The sequence below is a fragment of the Nicotiana attenuata genome, chromosome 12 (genome assembly GCF_001879085.1).
Source record: "Nicotiana attenuata strain UT chromosome 12, NIATTr2, whole genome shotgun sequence".
In the NCBI taxonomy this organism is placed as follows: Eukaryota; Viridiplantae; Streptophyta; class Magnoliopsida; order Solanales; family Solanaceae; genus Nicotiana; species Nicotiana attenuata.
Window position 1 is genome coordinate 52,180,692 of NC_032000.1, and position 12,847 is coordinate 52,193,538.

A 12,847-nucleotide genomic window follows, 5' to 3' on the forward strand; every position below is an offset into this window, starting at 1 on the left:
TAAGCTCTGTCCTTCATCTCGCAAGACTAAGGCTTGTCTTGTCAACATCTTACTGTTGCATCTCATGGGCTGAAATATCGCCATCTATCCAAAGGCGTCATAGTCTAAAGGCATCGTCCTCATAGCCGGAAGACACCATGCCATGGCCTGAGGATCTTTAAAATTTGCATATCATTATTCAAAGGCGTGATGGTTCGAAGGCACCATCTGCATGGCCTGAGAACACCATTTCATGGCCTGCGAATCCATCACTAAACAATTCATGGCCCAGGACATCATGGTCCGAGGACGTCTTAACCGTCCAAAGACGACTTTCATGGTCCAAAGGGAACCTGCATCATGTTTAAATTTTCGCACAGAACGGGTTCGTAGCATCTCTTTATTTGCAGGTGATCAGCAAGCAACCGCTATCCTAGCAGAAGCGACCTCGCTCCAGTTCCTTCAAACTAGGTCAAACTTAACCGTTCACCATAACCGCTCTTGCATTTCGTGTCCGTTCTTGCAATGACTTCATCGGTATATTCCGCAATGAATCTAGAACTACACATGGCCTGATTCCTGTAAAACCAGGGATATGTAGGCAACTCAAGACTGGAGTCTGACCTCTATCTTTCAAAACATCCCTTTCGGTCAAACTTGGCCATCATTTCTTTACCCGAAAACTCTTTCATCCTTCCCGGGTAAAGAGGGGCAGCTGTTGATACCCAATTTTTCCTCATATATTTTCAGTACGTATATATACTTTCAAAATATCACATATGCAGCTATAAGCATGCATAAACATTTTTTATACTTTTTCTATAATTTTAAAAGATCCAAATCCATTTATTTCTTCTCTTTTTTATTTTAGTTATCCTTCAAATTACTTTTGTGATGATTTAGCCATCTAAATTCATTATTTATGCCAACATAGTGTTTAGATATTTTTAGTGCATTTCTTGTAGTTATATTTACATTTTTAGGCTAAATTGCACATCTTTGCAATAATAGCCCATACTAATTTATAATTACATTATTTATGCATAAAATGGTCTTCCATATTTTTAAAATGTTAAATAACTATTTTAAATCATTTAGTACACAAAGATATTTTTGGAATTCATTCATTATTTTTTATAAATTATTTAGTTATTAAAAATGGCTATTTAAAATCTGGCCCTATTTTATTTCAATTTTGGCCTTAATTTAACCCAACACCCAGCCCAATTTTAAACCTAAAATATACCCAGCCCAATACCCATCTGCCCGAACCTAATACCTGGGCAAATCCTGGCCGTTGATCATTGTGATCAACGGTCCAGATTGACCCTTACCTAAAATAAACCAAATGACCCCCCAAACCCTCTCATTTCCTCACCAACAGCCGCCCTAAAATCCCTCTCCTCTCTCAAAAGCTCCAAAACCTAACCCTAATCGGACCTCGTCGTCACTCATCTATGGCTATCTATGGTGGCTTCTCACCACCCCCAGGCCTCTAGTAGCCTCTCTTGTACTGGTATCATCATCTCCAGGGTCCTCAAGGGACCAGGCTTAGTTTGTTTGCATCTATGGCCATTTCTCGCCTATTTCAGGCTGTCCTAGTTTGATTCCGAGTGAGATATTTCTATATCTATGAGTTTCTAGGTTTGCTTCTTCATCTCTGTGATTGTTCTTCTCGAAACCTTAATTTCTTTCTTCTGAACTTCTTAGATCTGCATAGATCTGAGATGGTTTGGACCTATTTCATATGAGTTTTACAATAACCTTTTGGTTTTTTACAAGAATCGTATGATTTTCGAATGATTTTCCATTTTTTCTAAACTAGGGTTTCCGGAAATTTCTTTTCCCAAAACATTTGGTGATTCAAGTGTTTAATGTTCTGTTTCTATATGTTTTAACCAATTTTGTTAGGATTGCTATAACTTCAACTCGTTTATACTAAAAGCCCTAATTTTTCTGACTCTTTTGTTTAGTTTCTGAGTTACTTGTGTACTGCCTTTGTTCTTGCCTTGGTTCTTGCGATTTCTCTTTAGCCATTTAAATGTCTCGTGATTTTCTTATCCCAATATGCCTCTACTAAGTTCTTGGTTCAACTTTTCTACTGATCCTATATGTCCATGTTCATTTTGAATGTTATTTCTTGCTTTATTTAAGTTGTTCGTGATATTTGCTCATTCTTTACGTGATTTCCTCCTTAATTAAACCCTGTTTATTCTGAACCTCTTATTTTCAATTTGAATGGAGCCCTTTTCCCTAACAAAGTCCTTGATTCTTATTTCACTCGGTTTGACTGAAATTCTTGCCTTAATTAGTTCCCTCTTGCCTTATTTGTTATTTGCTGATTCTTGCTCACTATTTCCTTAATTGAACGCCTGTTCATTCACCCTTAATTACCTTACTTGATTTTCTTCCTTAAAATTTTTGTCCTGCTTTTACCGTTGATTGATTGTCCCTTGATTAAAGGTAAGACTTACCGATTTACATGTGTGATTGATTCCATGAATTTCCGTGATTGCTACTTAATTGATCTCTTACCTTATTTTGTTTAACTCTTGATTACTATATAAACTCCCTCCTATTCTCACTTCAGACACGAACATTAGTTCACCATAGCACACTTACACTCTAAAGCTCTCTTTTCTTCTCTGCTACTTGTGATATTCACTGGTCTAGCCGGCTGAAAGCCAAGGCTAGATATTGGAACTACATCAGCTTTATATTCTGCACTCTTTTCTTCAACTGGTATGTCTCTAGTTAAATTTTGAAACCCAAACCCTATGTGTTTTATTCCTGCACTAGTTCATCAGTTATGAATTCAACTTGTCTTCCTACTTACTTCTTTGCTATGATTAGCATGTCTAAACTCTGTCATGTTCAATGTATGATTAACATGTCTACACTTCACTTAGTTATCTGATACTTCACCAGCCTATTTGTGAATATCTATTTAATCCCTTAATTATGTGATCATGTTGGTTATGTGATGTATGTAATTGACCATGCCTGTATATTTGATCCTGTTCAAGATATGTCAGGCTTTCTATATTACATCTGCGATCTCTGCCTTAACTATTTACTGCCCATGACTAGCCTGTTATGTCTCAAAGACCCTAATTGTTTTGTGCAGTTGTTGACTGCGTGTTTCCTCTATACTCTATCCATGTACCCCCAATGTGACTCTTATGTGTCCCCAGTCCCTTTACCCCCGTGTGAGATCTGTTTGTTGAATGTCTCTAAATCTGGATATTTTATGACCAATTGATTGTCTGCTGTTTTCAAAAGACTTTTGGTACTCTTCTCAAACTGTCTTTTACCACCAAACTATTTCCTGTTTCTGAAAACCTTTTCACTCCTAGAGTCATCTCTGTACTCTTTTCAAAACCTTTTCAAAACTATGTCATGCACTCTCACTTTATTCTTAGATTACTAGGTTCTGCCCCTCTGATATGTGTACTGCCTTGAGACCCTTGAGATCTCTCTGAACTCTGGCATATCAGGGCTGGCATTTCCACACTGCACAATAATCAGTTATTATTTGAGAAAGGTCTAGGTGTGAGCACTCCCCGGGATCCATGAGGTCCTTTGGGAACTCTGACACACCTAGACATGAAATTGGCTATGGAACTCTTGCATTTGAGACTACTAGAGGCTTGGAAATCATTTGGGCCTGCTTCAGACTCCCTATAGCTTAGCTTCTATTTATTTATGTAATTTATATTCAGTTCTTGGTCTGTAATAATAATTGTAAACAAATATCGGGGTGATTAGTGAAAATGAGTGGGTAACTGCATATTGTGGGTAAAATCGAGTAGATAACATGCCTATAGGGTCTATTTCAATTCAAAATGTGTTTGTTAGATAATATGTGTATAGGACCTGCTTTGGTGAATTCTTCATGCTTTAGTTTCACACAATTAGAAGCCATGCCTATAGGATCTAAATCAGCTCTATAATTAGATATCATGCCTATAGGGTGTAAAGTAATTGAAGTTCAATTTCCCTTACAGCATGTATTCAAATTTATCTCCTTAGAGATCATGTCTATAGGATTAAAATCGGCTTTAATAGAAATCATGCCTATAGGATCTAAAATCGGCCTAACTTTAACTGACGCCTGGAAGTTCTGAATCAGATTAACTAACCTACTCGTTTCTCAATCAATGTCAGTAGAAAGCATGCCTATAAGCTTCAAATCGCCCGTTTGGAAACTATTTACTATTTTACTGCATTCTTGATCAATAATAGATACCATGCTCATAGGACATCACTGTTATACGTCTAGGCAAGTCTATAGGGTAATTAAAATTCTGCAACTGTAAAACCATGTTCTGCTATCTGCGATTGCTCATATTCAACAGTTCTAAAATCAGTAGGCAAGCTGAATAGGTCTTTGATACATTGGTCCTAATTCAATACTATATACTCTCAGCTCACCTAGATATCATGTTCTAAGGTTTTTCTCTTAAACGTTTGTTTGAGACGTGCACTTATTTGTTTCTGCTTGCAGAGGTAAATGTGAGCCTTTAATTGTTCTCCCTTTAAATGCAGTCCTACTTGTTTTGGTTGACGCTTAGAATTTTCTCCTTTAAACACCTTAGGATGGTCTAGAACTACCCAAATTAGAGGTCCTAAATACCTCCAGGGCCACAAAGAAGGGACGGGTAGTGCACGCATAGGATATCTTTCAAGGTTGCTAGAACGCTTTAGGCTATGACCAAGGGGAGGGAATTGGGTAGTAAGGATATGATGACTACGCGCTAATGCCACGTGTAGCCCCTCATTGAGGAGTGATTACCGGGCATTGTGTGGGTATGATCCTGTGGGCTAACAAACCTAGGACCCTCTTTTTCCCAACTCCCGTTGTTTAAATGAATTTACTTTTCTTTATATATGTGCAACTTGTTCATGCCTTTTCCCTTGTTTCATTACTTGAATCATACATGTGCTTAGAATGTCAAAACATGCCTTTACTTGCAAGTACGTGGTGAAACTGTTTATCTGTTAAAATGACTAATTCACATAAGTATAAGTTCGGCCGGGACCCACCATTGTGGACCGCGAGGGGTGCCTAACACCTTCCCCTCAAGGTTATTTCGAGCCCTTACCCTAAATCTCTGGTAATACAAACTAGTCTATGAGTTAATTGCTCAAGGTGCCCTAACACACCATAATTCGTTAGGTGATAACTCTTCAAATACCCAATTCCCAAAAGGAAAAGAGTTATTCCCCCATGAAATGTCGAAACCCGGACGTTCACCGCGAGGAGGAAAAAAGGGGGCGCGACAATGACATCTGTCTACAAGCCTCTAAGAATACATAATTTTCATAGAGATCGGGATAGAGTCCCTCCATACCAAATAATACACGTCTAACTCATACTAACCAAACAAGCAACTCCGAAGCAAATGGAGCACACCAACATCTTCTAAGTTGATAGCCTACTTGGAGGGCTCTCGACCTATCTATCGGTACCTGCGGGCATGAAACACAGTGTCCCCAGGCAAAAAGGGACGTCAGTACAAATAATGTACTGAGTATGTAAGGCACATAAATAAGTGCATAACAGACATGGAGGAAATATAGAGTAAATGACTCCACATGTAAGTATGAATAACTTTATAAATCATGAAATGATTATACTATCATGCATATGCGTATGAATGTCTTGTCGTGCATAGGTACATGTTTCATAACATCATCAGCCTCTGAGGGCATCCCATCATATCATCTTGGCCAGTGTGGGCAAAATCATCAACGTATACCAGCTGATCAGGTGGTGGTGCATATATAATGCCATAACCTTTCCCATATCCCATATACATATATATACATACATATATATGCGTATATAACACCATCTGGTCATGGATCAATGTACATGAATGCAATGCATGAAAAGTACGTTATTAAAATCTTTCGGAATGTCATAAGACCATTTGCCTTTGAGTAACATCATAAAGTAAATTCTTTTCAATTTTCGTATTTTTCTGAGATCCATGAACAGATGATAGAATAATATGACACATGGGGAATCAATAATATAGGTACCCCTAGTATTTTTATGGATAGAGTCATTTATGAAAGTTGAGTATTTTGCTCGTTTCATTTGTATCAATATGGATCATGCCAAAAAGAAAGAAGGGATAGCCTTAACATACCTGGAGTAGGGAAAAATCCGTATGATATTCTTGGAAATGGTTGCACCGTACTCCTTTAGAACCGCAAAATTTAATATTGCTATGATCCTAAAAATTCTCGCAAGAATTTCGTTGACACCTATGAATTGTAGTGTTTTTGTGATTAAAAGCTAATGTTCTGGTTTTGTATACAAGACATGAAAAGGTGAAGCTTGTTGAAGACATTCTACATGAATTTGCACGTTCTGCTTTTTCGGAGAATCTCTTAAACATTTATTCAATCCTAAGTGCTAATTGTAGGGAATGAGTAATGCTTTGATCTTTGTCTTTTATATTGAAGACATGGTTATAAAAGTGGTTAAATCTAGGTTTGCCACCTAGAGACATATGAACGTTAGTCATTGCTTATAATGTGGCTAGTTGCCACGTTTCTTTTTTTGGGTAATTATTAATCTTTATCCACTTATTAGTTAATTGGGTAAAGTCCCGTTACCCGTAAATAACCAATCACCCGTATAATTACGAATTATTTCGACTTAAAATATTACTCACTTTTCACATACCATACTATCATGGCCATGTGGTACCTTGTATGGTACTAGTCCATAAATACCGGGTATTTTAGCTCGGGCCGTATTTTATCCCAAAATGCCAATTTCAACGAAATTCATTTTCTTCGACTTGCTCCCCCTCTCACCTTCACGAATTTAATCATCACTTATAGTCCTTATAATCACCAAATAACCTTTTCCTTGGACAGAGCCGGGACATTAACCAATCGCCCGTATAATTACGAATTATTTCCACTTACTTAAAATATTACTCACTTTTAACATACCTTACTATCATGGCCATGTGGTACCTTGTATGGTACTAGTCCATAAATACCAGGTATTTTAGCTCGGGCCGTATTTTATCCCAAAATGCCAAATTTCAACGAAATTCATTTTCTTCGACTTGCTCCCCCTCTCACCTTTACGAATTTACTCATAACTTATAATCCTTATAATCTCCAAATAATCTTTTCCTTGGACTAATGTCAATTACCTTACGACAAATTCAACATACAATACTACAGGATGTAATATCGTCGTAACTTAATACTGCGAAGCGTAACATCACCGTAATGCAATATTGCAAGACGTAACATCATCGTAATATAATACTGCAGGACGTAACAACATCGTAATATTGCAGGGCGTAACAGACACGAACAAAACGAGCAAATGCACAAATTCCATAAATGACTCTATTCATAGAAATACAAGGTTCTTGATTCCCTATATGTCATATTGTTCTATCATCTATTCATGGGTCTCAAAAATATGTAAGTTGATAAAGTTTATTTCATGGTATTAATCAGAGGCATAATGGTCTTATGACGTACCGAGAGATTTTATTAACGTATCTCATATGCATTTCATGGATTTATACATGCATATTGACCCATGACCAGATGGCATATATATATATATATATATATGGGATATGGGAAAGGTTATGGCGTTATATACGCACCACCACCTGATCAACTGGTATATGTTGATGATATTGCCCACAGTGGCCGAGATGATATGATGGGATGCCCTCAGAGGCTTGATGATGTTATGAACACATGTACCTATGCACGACATGACATTCATACGCATATGCATGACACTATAAGAATTTCATAATTTACATAGTTATCAAGACTTACAGATTGAGTCATTTACCCTATATTTCTTCCATGTCTTTTATGTACTTATTTATATGCCTTACATACTCGGTACATTATTCGTACCGACGTCCCTTTTGCCTGGGGACGCTGCGTTTTATGCCCGCAGGGCCCGACAGACAGATCGAGAGCCCTCCAAGTAAGTTATCAGCTCGGCGAAAGATATTGGTGCACTCCATTTGCTCCGGAGATGCTTATTTGTTTAGTATGATTAGGACATATATATTGATTAGTATGGCCGGGCCCGGTCCCGACCTTTATGATATTATGTATTAGAGGCTTGTAGACAGATGTCATGTATACGGATACTTGTATGGCCTTGTCGACCTATATTTTGAGTGCATAAAGGATCATGACGGCCTTATTGGCCCGTACGTCATACGAATAAGTTTGGATTACATGTTGGATCATCCAATGTCAACTATTTCCCCATGTTCTATTATACTTATCTCACGACAGTCTCTATGGATCATTTACCTATGACAGTATGATACGAAAGATACGTTATGCAGGTACTCGGTTGAGTAAGGTACCGGGTGCCCGCGGCCCATCGGTTTGGGTCGTGACATTGTCATTGTTGATATTTGTGTAGTTGTGTGCCTACCTTGTGTGAGTTATACCGTGTTCATTGTGGGTGATCATTTCTTGTCTGCCATTCATTGTCTCTACTCTTACTTGTTGACTTGAATTTTGTAGAACACTTGCACAAGCATACTCGTAAACAAACCTCCCATATCGGTTTAAGAAGATGAATCCTGATGTTATTGACCATATACATGTACTCCCGTATACTTGCCTTCGATGTGAGAGTTATTCTGTTGGCACGTGAGTTGTTCGTGCAGTCATGAGTCATTGTTATTGTTGGCACGTGAGTGGTTCGTGCGGATATTAGATATTGTCACTCTCTTGGTACGTGGTTGTCCGTGCGGTTATGAATTGTAATATGGGCAGAAGATGCCAAGTGATTAGGGTTCATGAATTGGTACTCGTGAGCTGTGATTATAAGGTTTGGTACCTCGTGAAAATCCTTGAATAAATCTGGTGTGAAAGCGGTGGTTCTTATTGAGTTGTTACTTATTTTTCTTTATTTGGTCTCACTGGACTTAGACTGTGTTCAGCTTACTCTACAGCGTAGGTGTCTTGACTGTCCCTCGTTACTACTTCACCGAGGTTAGTCTTGATACTTACTGGGTACCGCTGTGGTGTACTCATGCTACGCTTTCTGCATATTTTTTTTGCAGATCCAGGTATTTCGGAACTGGTTGATCAATAGCTAGTTGTTCGGGCTTTGCTATGGAGACTCAAGGTAAACATGTTGTCGCGTTCATAGTCCTTGGAGTCACCTTCTGATATTGTACCTGTACTATTTATTTCTATTCCGGAACAGTTGTATTTAGGGATTTTCTAGCAAACTCAGTAGAACTTATGACTTGTACTACCGGTTTTGGGATTGTAAGTTTCGTATAGAGATTTCTATTTCATATTTAACAGTTGTTTGTTTAATTTTGCTATTAATTCAATAAGTGTTAGGCTTACTTAGTCTTAGAGACCAGGTGTTGTCACGACATCCTACGGAAGGAAATTGGGGTCGTGATAAGTTGGTATCAAAGCCCTAGGTTCATAGGTACTACGAGTCATAAGCGAGTTTAATAGAGTCTTGCGGATCGATACACGGACGTCTGTACTTATCTTTGAGAGGCTATGGAACTATTAGGTCAGGTTCACTTCTTTCATTCATATCGCGCGGATTTATTGATCTTGGAGTTGAGCATTTGTCATTCTATACTATCACAGATGGTGATGATACGAGATGTAGTTAATGATGACGCTGCCCCCAGAGCCAGTGTTGCTAGAGGTCGGGGCAGAGGCAGAGGCAGGGGCCGAGGAGGAGCACATGCTACATCTAGAGCACCTATCAGAGCAGCAGTTGAGGAGCCGCCAGTAGCTCTTGTTAGGGAACAGGAACCGGAGGCGCCTGTTGTTGCCCCGGGACTTCAGGAGACCTTAGCACAATCCCTGAGCATGTTTGGTACATAGGCTCAGGCGGAGTTGATTCCGGTTGCACCAGCTACTTCACAGACTAGGGGAAGAGCTCATACTCCCACCGCCCATACTTCAGAGCAGCGAGTCCATGTTGGTCAGGTCTAGGTGTCATGCCGACACAACCTGTTGTTCCAGTTCAGCCCTTGGTTATTGCAGCAGCATCTGAGGAGGAACATGTTAGACTTGCGAGGTTTAAGAAGTATTACCCTCCTACCTTCAGTGGTTTGGCTTCAGAGGATGCACATAGTTTCCTAGGAGTGCCATTATATTCTCCGCACTATGGGTATTATGGAGACGAGTAGGGTTGCTTTTACTACATTCCAGCTTAAGGGAGCAGCATATCAGTGGTGGCGAATGTACGAGTTAGGTAGCCCGGTCGATGCAGCTTCACTTTCATGGACTCAGCTCTCAGAGATATTCTTGAGAGAATTTGTTGCCCAGCCTCTTCGGGATGCCTGGCATGCGGAGGTTGAGCAGCTGCGTCAGGGCACTATGTCAATGTCAGAGTATGCCGTTAGATTCAGTGATTTGTCCAGACATGCACCTACTTTGGTTTATACAGTTAGAGAGCGAGTCCACAGGTTCATTGAGGGGCTCAGTCATGATATCCGGTTCAGCATGGCTTGGGAGTGGGAGACGAATGTTCCATTTTAGCAGGTGGTAGAGATTGCTCGCCGACTAGAGGGCATGAGGGACCAGGATAGAGGGGACATGCGAGGTCAGGAAAGAGAGGACAAGGAGGCTAAGAAGCCTCGTGGACCAGGAGGATCTACTAGTCCCTATTTTGGAGGCAGGCTACACCATGGTAGAGTTTTTGTAGGTCAGCTAGTTTAGTTTGCTTCGCGTGGTGCATCAGATATCCATAGGTCTTAGAGTGCTCGTATCAGACAGCTTCCACAACCACGCTAGTGGAAGGATTACTTTGAGTGTGGAGATACCGGCCACATAGTGAGAGAATGTCCCAGACTCCGGACAGAGGTATCACAGCGGGGTATTCAGGCTACGAGTTCTGCTCCAGTTGCTGATATCATTGCACCACCAGCTTGGGGGTGTAGGTCAGGCGAGTGGAGGGCACCCAAGAGAGGGACGTCCGACCTGTTGATATGCTTTCTATGGTGGGGCTGAGTCCGCTGCACCTGATGATGTTGTTACAGGTATGGTTTGAATTGTTATAGAGGGCCATTGTTCTTATTTTGATTTGGTTCTGCTTATCGGGGTGAATCCTCTTATTTTGCTTCACATACGGGTGAGTTTCGTGATTTTGTACTCTGCTTATGTGATTCTGTTGGGAGATTCTATAGTGGTAGTCGTGTCTATCATTTTGTTTTGTTCATTATTGAGTCCTAGGCCTTCCATCATGCCAAGATCCTTGTGAACATGTTCCATGCCACTCGTGCTCACCTCGGCATGGTCTGGCATAGGGCCAAAGAGCTATGAGACTAAAAGTGACTTTCTGTTACCCATTACGGTAGGTTTTGATGTGATTTTTGGGTGGTTGGTTACAATTTGTGATTTAGATGCTCTACATGTGTGGGGAGACGTATGTGTTGTGATTTTTGTTAGCGGAATTGAATTAGTGGAAGGTTTCGGATGGTATGATGTGTATTCTACTTGTGATTCAGAGCTGAGGATGGGATCCTCGCGTTTCCTTGAGGTTTGTTATGTTTGGACCGAGCTGCGTGCCGCGATGAAGTTATATTAGGATGAGATCCTTGTGATTTGTTCATATGCTTTAATTCTCCCTTGTGGAATTAATTAGTAGTATGCTACTGATAGGGAGTTGTGTCTGTCGGGCTTGTTTGATAGTTCTTTCATGTTTTTCCTTGTATATTCAGTCATATTCGTGTTGTACATATTGGGTTTTAGCTTGCGAGGTGTATGGTGGCGTTAGATATGACTTGTTGATTCGGGTGAATAGTTATGTGGTCTTTATGTTTCTTGTGTCGCTGTCAGTTTTGTGAAGGTTTGGAACATGATTCTAGCGGATATGAGGTTAATCGTCGGTGCTGCATTTGATCATGGGCATCTATTGCGACCAGAGATGTTGCTATGGGCATATGTGTGGTTGGTTTCGTCGTGTGGTTGTACCTGGTGGGTGTAGGCATGAGTTGTTGCAGCTAGTTGAGGCTGATATTGTGTGTCTGTGTGGGAATCGGATCTTTGGAAAATGATCGTAAGGTGAGAAATTTGGTTCTATGGTTATCAGTGCGGGTGGAAGGAATAATTTTAAGTCGGGATGGTGTCGTCGGGACTATGTGGATTGGGGTGAAGTGGGATCACCCGGCGAGTATATGTATGGTAAGTTCATTAAGTGATTTGAGGAATTCGAAATGGTTCTTGGCACGTTCAAGGATGAACGATTATTTAAGAGGGGCAGAATGTAACGACCCAACCGGTCATTTTGAGAATTAGCATCCCGTTCGGTGGCTTAAGGTCTCGAGCATCTTCGTATTATATGTTATGACTTGCGTGTGTGGTCGAGTTCGGTTTTCGGATGATTCGGGATCAAGTTGGAAAAAGGATTCTTGTTTTAGAAGCTTAAGTGGTAAGAGTTGATCGGAATTTGACTTTTGTGTAGACCTCTGAAATGGAATTTTGATGATTCCAATAGCTTCATATGGTGATTTTGTACTAAGGCGTGCGTCCGGATTTGGATTTGGAGGTCCGTAGGATAAGTTCAAGCATTTTGGCGAAAATTGGAAGGTCGAAGTTTCGGAAGGTTGAGAGGTTTCACCGGCAGTTGACTCGGTTGATATTGGGCTTGGATTGCAATTCCAAGAGTTAGATTAGCTCTGTTATGTCATTTGGGACTTGCATCCAAAATTTGAGGTCATTCCGGATTGATTTGATATGTTTCAGCACGAGTTTGGAAGTTGGAAGATTTGGAAATTCATAAGTTCAATTCGAGGTGCGATTCGTAGTTTTGACGTTATTTGATGGGATTTAAGGCCTCGAGCAGGTCTGTATTATG